Source organism: Berghia stephanieae, chromosome 9, assembly GCF_034508935.2.
Source record: "Berghia stephanieae isolate SIO BIC M18660-M18661 chromosome 9, UCSD_Bste_1.3, whole genome shotgun sequence".
Classification (NCBI taxonomy): Eukaryota; Metazoa; Mollusca; class Gastropoda; order Nudibranchia; family Aeolidiidae; genus Berghia; species Berghia stephanieae.
Window position 1 is genome coordinate 33,295,477 of NC_088368.1, and position 9,081 is coordinate 33,304,557.

The following is a 9,081-nucleotide window of genomic DNA, read 5'->3' on the forward strand; positions in this document are numbered from 1 at the left end:
CATCAAGACTAAAATCTCGTTCACCTTTCTACCTATCAAAGAAAGAAAACTAAACACGCAAGAAGCCTGGTGCGAGGAATGGTAAAGGAATAAGCCAACAGGAGGGGAACTAATTGACGATCCTGTAAAAGTCTCCCAGGTCTACAGGATCAACCAAGAAAATATTGGGTAGCTGCAAATAGACTAGGTCCAAAACATACAAGAACAGCTGCCAACGTGTACAAATGGGCGAATCCCAAGAATCACCAACATGCCCAAAGTGCAACCGAAGCACCACTAGATGCAAACCACGTCGTACTAGATTGCCCAGAGACAAAACTGGAAGGGGAATTTGAAACCATCAACAAATGTGATGATGACTTCCGAACCTGGATTGATACCTTGAACATAGAAGTGTAGCCAAACGATACTACTACTACTACTTTATGAATTCGTTGTCAGCCTTGAGGTTCATCTTGTAGCTTCCAGTTGACAGCAACACTAGGTAGGACATTTTTGCAGGTTTGATTACTGAACGAAAAATGGGTTTGATTTAATAAGGTTGTAATGGGGTATAATTAGTATATTTTGCATTGGTCTGAGAGTAATGCTATTACAAAAATGAGCTCGTAACAATTTGGGTTATCAGACCCGCAGATAAAGTCCAAGTTGCAACGATATTTTCTGATTGTTAGATTAATTCGCCGTCCTTATTATAAATAAAATAGAATAAATGAATACGTATAACGATGTATGTGGTGAATTTACATCACTTCATCTTGGTCAGTGCTTTATTTTTCGCCCCTCTCCTTGTCTCCCTCTTCCCCACCCCCTCTCCCCCTACCCAACTTCTCAAGCTTTTCCTCCTCTTCCTTCTCCTTCAACTCCTTTTCATCCTACTCCTCCTTCTCGTCCTCCTTCCCCTCTCCTCTTCTTCCTCCTACTCATCTCCCTCTATTTATATTTCTCCCTCTATTTAGCTTTCTCAGTCTCTCTCTCTCTCTCTCTCTCTCTCTCTCTCTCACACACACTCTCTCTCTCTCTCTCTTTTTTCTTTCTTTCTTTCTTTCTTTCTTCCTCCCTTCCTTTATTTTCTTTCCATTCCTCAAGAGTCTAATGTTTTTGTGTTTAGCAGCACCGCGACATGAGGAAAGCCGGAGAGTACGACATTAAGTATTTTCACTCATGCTCTGAGGAATTCCTCAATCATTCGGACTGCACAATGTGTATAGAGCTCTCTATAGTCCTTCAGAGCTATTCTGCCAATGGAGCCGGAGTTTATCCCGGTTTCTATAGCGTGAAACGGACAATAGCAATTGCTTGTTATCCTTTGGATAGGACCCTAGTCTATCGCAAAGTACTTTTCACCAACTCTAAAAGACTCAGCTACCCTTTTACTGATGAGTGGACAGGGGGGGGTGGGTCAGAAAACAAAATCTCGACTCCACCCGGGACCAATCTCGGTCCCTTCGCGTTTGAAGCGAGTGCTCTACCAACGGAGCTATCGGGACCTCAGAGCTAGAAAGAAATATAGCTTATAAAATATAAAAATCCTATGTAAAGAATAAAACCTCTTAGATATCAGACCGTTTTTTTCAGACTGAAAGTTCGCCTGACCCAAGATCTAGGTAGAAAAACTAACATTGAAGACAGCATGTTCGGATGACTCAAGAACGAGAATGAACATCTCTTATCGTAATCTTTTCAGAGTGCATGTGGGTTGGTTCTTAAATAATATTGAGAGGTAAACCCTTTAGAAATCATATTTCATCAGACTGCGTGTCTGCATGACCTAAGAGCTTGATAGAAAGCAAAGCGTTATACATATTAGAATCTTTCTTTCAGACCTCATGTTTACATGACCCAAGAGCGAGGGATAGAGAAAAGCTTCTGTAATATCAGAATATTTGTAGACTACACGTGGGCTTGATCCTTACATGAGAGGAAAACCCCATAGAAATCAAAATCTATTTTTAAGACTGCATAACTGCGAGATGGAGATGGAAAGGTCTTAGATATCAGAAATTTGTTTTTCAGACTAAATGTCTGCGTGGTCCTTCAATTAGGTTGAGAGGAAACCCTTTTAGATACTATCAGATTTACTTTCAGATTGAATGTCTGCATGACCCTTTAGCGAGGTAGAGATGGAAACATCTTAGATATCAAAATTTGTTTTCAGACTGAATATCTGCATTACCCTTACGTGAGGGTAGAAAGGTAAACCTCTTAGACATTTGATTTTTTTCTACGAGGATTCTTAAACGACTTTGTCGATGGGTTCTTGAGACAAAGTTAAACTGTCAGACGAATATAATTATAAATCTATGTTTAATGTAATTTCAGCATAAAAGTGCCCAAAAGAACAACTAGTGATAAAAACCTCATAAAAGATTAAACAAAACACAACAACGTTTATTCATTCTTAATACAATAACCAACCATGTAATACGGTTGACGTGCACATATTTGCAGGTCTGATAGCCGAACAATCATAGACTTGACTTAACATTGTGGTTACAGACAATTTCTGGGTTGGTTTGAGAGTATTTCCATTTTCTACTACAATGAGATCACAACAGTCTGGGTTATTAGACCTGCAAATACGTACACGTCGGTTACGGCCTTATTGTTATACAGAATGAAAATGATATTCTCAAACTAGGCAATTATGAGTGGGACGTTTTGGAGCATCCATGTGGCTCCCTGTGACTTTTGGTTGTTTCCAAATATGAAAGATATCTCTGGGGACAAAGATTTGAATCAGCAAAAAAATAAAACATTATTTATTCAACAAAACAAGCAGCCATACAGTTCTCTTATAGTATTGCCTTTAACGGATGTTTACATGAAATAGAGAAATGCATCGAAAATGGCAGTTGCTTTATTGAATAGATCATATAATAAAGGTGTTTTTTTTGCCAAATTTCAGTATCCTCTGTCACTTTGTCTCTGAGTTATAGGAGAAGGAAACTTATTTATGGAATTTACCTCGTAATATATTCTTATATGCAACGCATTGCTACAATCGCGTTTATATTTTATTCCTCTAAAATCAGCACTGAGTTTTGCCTCACCATCTTTTTCTATTTTGGTGCTAAGATTTTGCGACATTTCTCTTTGAAAACGGTATTATTTGTCGTGCTTATTTTGGACAGAATATTTCCTTTTTTCTAGTAAGGCGTGACGCGGCTCTTAGCGGACGGTAGGGGACGGAACGACTCTACAAATAAAGCAAACACTCAATATTTTCTAGACGGCATTAAGCGATTGGATAGTAGGTAATAGAGCTGTGGCGGGACACCGGAACCGCTCGCAGCCGCAAGACCCTTGCGCCAAACCGATTCATCAAGCATTGAATCGAAACTTGGAATTGTGTCGCTTTCAAAGCAATTCACATCCAATAGTAAACAAGATACCGGGTGTCTTGTTTTTAATTGAACGAGAGAGAGAAAACGATTCACAATCCGAACATGAAATTACGTTTCATCGTGAGATTGGAGGGATACGGGATGAGGGGAGGGGGCATGGAGGAAGATGAAAGAGAGACGGATCTCCTGATGACGTAGAGCATGGGTCACAGATGCTTTTAACCCTTGTTTTGTTTTCAGAAAATAGTTTCCTTTTATCTTTATTATTGTTAATGGTCAGTGAAGCGTTTCCAACAAGAGAGTAGTAAGAGTATTGCAACTTGGACTTCAATTATCTATAATCGTGTTGCCGTTTCTTGTCTTTTGATGAAAAAGGGAATATCTGGTGTTTGGTCAAAGAAAGATCGAATTTCGCCTTTTAAGGGTTACATTGCTACTGGGTATTGCTCTCCTCCCCCCTCTCTATTATTCTTGTTTTTTTCAACTCAGTATTGCGGATTGCTATTTACTTTTTTAATATTAGCAAATGAGGTCGGAGTGTCACAGGGTGCTGGACAGTGCGTGTCTAGTGTAATTAGCCCTTTGTCAGTGACACTATTTTTGGTTTGTTTTTAAATAATAGTTTCCATTTATATTGTTTTTTTAATGCAGAATAAACCGTTTCCCCTTTAAGAGCAGCACGAATTTTGCGACTCGGGCTTCGATTAAACTATAATTGCATTGCTGTTGTTTGTCTTTTGATGAAAAAGCTAATATTTTCTTCTAGATTCAAGTCAGGTTGATATTCGCTTTTGAAAGGTTAAGTTCTTGGGATTTTTTCGGGGTTTTTTTCAAAAGCGGCTACAGTTTCTTTTTTATGACTGGCAAGCGTTCGTTATACTTACCCGCATGGCTTGCACACACAAAACAATACATCTAAGTCGTTAAATGATACATCTAGGTCACAAAACGATACAACTAAGTCACTAATCAAGACATCTCTGTTTCGTTTGTGCCAAGATAAAAAACCAAACCGAGCCGATTGGGATTCGAAAATCCTTTCTATAAAGACTCAGTACTTGCAAGGCCTTTATAAATCAATTCCCTATACAACTCGAGTACGTAAATTAAGGTTGTCCGAGATGTAACATCGATTCTTCCACTCTTCCGCTTTGGAAATCAGAACAAGTATCCAGGCTTTGCACTTATTTGGCAAGTACGGAATTCAAAAACGCAAGAGTATAAGAATCTATTTCTTGTACCATTCAAATGATTTCAGCCACGTCATTTTGATTGGAAATATGGTTCCTTTTAAGATTGTATTTACATTCTAAAATAAGGTTATATTTTACCTGAAATTTACTTCCAACTGTTATTTTTGTTTTGGCTTCCAATGCGTTTACAGTGCTTGTGACACTTTTAGGTCAGTAAAAAGGGAATGATGGGATCGTCTTTCAAACACAAAATAGAAATGGGTTCAGAGGCCAACGGGAAGGAAAAATCACATGGAGAGATTATTCAAATAGTCAGGCTGTGGAATAATTCAAAACCTACCGGCCCAGAAGGTAAGTTCCCGCCACTTGACGGGTTTAGATTTTATACTGTGTACTAGATGTCATTTAAAACGTCAATGTTTCTTAGAGCCTTGCGTCCGAAAATTCAAACAAATTTCTCCTTTCACCACGCCATCGGAACAAGTTCAGAAATTAAACATTTTAAAAATGAGCTTTTATATAGCTCAATATCCACTAAACGTGCGCAAAAGGATTTGATAATAATAACAATAATAACAATAACAATAATAATAATAATAATAATAATAATAATAATAATAATAATAATAATAATAATAATAATAATAATGACAACAATAATAATGTTAAAAATAATGATAATAATAATAATAATAATAATAATAATAATAATAATAATAATAATAATAATCATAATAATAATAATAATAATAATAATAATAATAATATAATAATAATAATAATAATAATAATAATAATAATAATAATAATAATAATAATAACAATAATAATTAACTTTATTCATCCTTTTCGTTAATTGTACAACAGGCATGGCAAAGTAAAAGAGATGGATAAAAGTATTGACATTAATGTTTCTTACAATATTTAATTTTGTTAAATTTTTGAAGACAGCACCTTTCAAATAAAATGTCAAAATGGTCTATTCTATTAGTATATTTTGATGGTCTTTTAATAGTTCGATTTAAGAGCGTCTTATCAGTCATCCTAATGCCCCCCCCCCCTCTCCCCAGACTGAAATACAAAAAGACAACACAATTTCAATGACTGATCTATAAGACATTATGCATAGACTTGAATCGATTTTAAAGCTAGCAAGTATAGAGAGAAAGTGCATACGTTTATTAATTTTAGATTTCATTTGTTTTGTAAGTTGTGTCCATTTCAGATTATTATCTACAACTCCTCCTAAATATTTGTATTTGTATATTTATATTTAACTTACTTTGCTACTTGATCTTTGATTTTTAGCGGGTGATGGATGGTTTTTTATTTTATAAATTCTATAACTAATTCTTTTGTTTTACCTACATTTAAGTCTAAACAATTTCTATACACCAAGAGACAAAAGATTCAATGTTTTCAAAATAAGCTTTTTCATCGTTATCTACTATAAGCCCCTGTAGAGAAGTGTCATCTACAAATTTTATTATTGGGACATTTTCGGAATGGGTGCTCTCGTAGTCGTTCGTGTACACCGTGAAAAGTACTGGTGACAGTACGCAACCTTGGGGAGCACCAATATTGGTAGTGACCTTGCATGAATTGTTTAGTCCTACTTTCACGAATTGGGTAGGGTCTGTTCTAAGATCCATGCAGCAATGAATTTATTTAATTTTAGATCCAACAATTTTGCAATCAAATGATGAGGCTGCAAAGTATTGAAAGTAGATGAAACTTCCACAAACAGGACCCTAGAGTAACGTTTTGCTCGATCCAAGTGCATATTCCCATTTTTGTGAGTACAAGTAGTGCATCATCAATACTCCTATTCGGTTGGTAAGCAAACTGAAATGGATCAATGTGTGAGCTAGAGCATATGTTAATATGATGCAATTTCAATTTTTCAAAACATTTCACAATTATGTAAGGGACCGCCACAGGTCTCATGTCATTCACTGATGAAATGCGTGACTTTTTGGGAATAAGAATTACAGAAGACGCCTTTTATATGGAAGGAATAATTGTGAGAAATAATGAGAGGTTCAATATATACATAACGATACAAGACAGCTCCCTTGCACACTTTTTCAAAGTTCTGGTTTTATCCCATCTGGTCTTGCCGTTTTCCTTTCACGCAACATAATAAACACACGCCTCGTTTCATCCTTATTTATTTCAATTTCGCATTCCTCCTTTACAAAGGGTCCCTGTCCAACCGCAACACGTAACTGTAGAACGAGACTGTCAGGCGATATTACGATTTTCTCCGACAGGGACAACGTTGTTAATGGCCAGGTACTCATTTTACACCTGAGTACGGTGAGAGACTTTTCCAAGGACTCAAATATGCGCCGTGCCTATGAATTCAGGACCTTTTGATCTGAAAGCGAGTGTCATACCACTAAAACACATAGCCGCACAAGAGTGTTTAACAGTCAAGTGCATTTACAAAGGTCCTAGTGGTACTCAAAAGCGTGATACCAGATGGAAGGCTGTTCCATAAACGAAATACAATTTGAAAAAAAGATTTGAGATCCCTATCATATATAATATAGAGAAGTTATAATATTTGGTATCCTGACTACCTAGTTTGTCTTTTATTTGACCTCATTTGGTGGCTGGGATTGACCTATTGGTTTCTCTAAAAGCCTATTTGGTTCTTTGCACAAAGTTGATATTTAATCTCTAACCCGTATGAGAAAACTATCATAATTATTTCATGTTTCCATCTGTTTTATCACTTGAAAATGGGTATTTGACTAAGACAGAACAAGCAGTTAAATATCCCCTGTCGAGGTCATTTTTTTCTCTTGTATTGTTCCTTCTTGATTTATCTGGCTCCTCTCATGCACATTTGTTCAGTTTTTTATCGAACACCGGTGCTTGCTCCTCAATTTCTTTATTTGATAATTTAATACCCATTTGCATAAGAATGACAATCTTTTAAATACTTTTAATTTATCAATACTATAAGTCCGGTAGCATTAATGGCAGCATGTCTGACCGATAATCAGGAGGTCTGTGGTTCGATCCCAGTCGAGGCAGGCTGATTTCTAGGGTGATTTTATTCTTGTATTTTTTGTTTGTTTTTGCTTTGTCTGGCACTGTTTCACTTGCATCTTTTCATATCTTTATCCTACAACTTTGCCTGCTCCATTATTTGTCACTTTATATCATAGACCACCACCACTCACACCAAGGGAAGTGAGACATGTTGGCAAGAGCCTTAACGACAATAGATCACCCTGAGAAAACGTCTTGTGTGCTGCATTGTTGACATATGGACACCACAATTAGATCAAACCATAACAGGCTTTTTCAACAAAACATCTAAAAACCGCCAACGTTTGGAATTTAATAAAGGAAATCTCATTGCAATACAAAAGCCTGGTGATACAAAAGGCCTTCCACAAATTGAATGACCAATCACAATTTTCAATGTCATTAGAAAGACGTTCTCTATAATAACACTGGAAAATCAGGTCATTCGTCGAACAGTTCACTTTACACAATCAAAGTGAATTTAGGCCTGGAAGAAGCAAGTGTAGGCCCATAAATAGCGTCATACAAAAGGTAGACATGACCACCCCAGGAATAGATATGCCAGTAGCCTTCGACACGATCAACCGTAAGGTGTGTTTTAACAAAAGTTTTGGATATGAAAGTTTTTGAAGATGAGATTAACAAGATATGAAGTGAATAGAAAAGTGCCAGAAGACAATAGAGAATAAAAATTTTTCGCGGCGGTGGTGGGGTTTGAACCTGCGACCTTATTGGTACGACAACTCCGCCTGGCAGGTGAGAGCGTGGCTCTACCGTGTGAGCTATCCACGAACACAAAAAATATTCGTTTCAAACTCAAAGTCATTACTAGATCCCTCTCTCACCCACTTCTTGAGACCGCCGATTCGTTCGTACACCACCATCGCGAATAATTTTGGCCAGCAGTTAAGCTTAATAGCCAATATTCTCAACACAAACATATAACATAGAAACGATTGAGACATTGAGTATGCTCCGGTGTATGGGGTGAATTTTTTAATTCAGAAAAGTGAGTGGAGCAGGCACTTATGTTGGTAACAACAAGATATGAAGTGAATAGAAAAGTGCCAGAAGACAATAGAGAATAAAAATTTTTCGCGGCGGTGGTGGGGTTTGAACCTGCGACCTTATTGGTACGACAACTCCGCCTGGCAGGTGAGAGCGTGGCTCTACCGTGTGAGCTATCCACGAACACAAAAAATATTCGTTTCAAACTCAAAGTCATTACTAGATCCCTCTCTCACCCACTTCTTGAGACCGCCGATTCGTTCGTACACCACCATCGCGAATAATTTTGGCCAGCAGTTAAGCTTAATAGCCAATATTCTCAACACAAACATATAACATAGAAACGATTGAGACATTGAGTATGCTCCGGTGTATGGGGTGAATTTTTTAATTCAGAAAAGTGAGTGGAGCAGGCACTTATGTTGGTAACAACAAGATATGAAGTGAATAGAAAAGTGCCAGAAGACAATAGAGAATAAAAAAATTTTTCG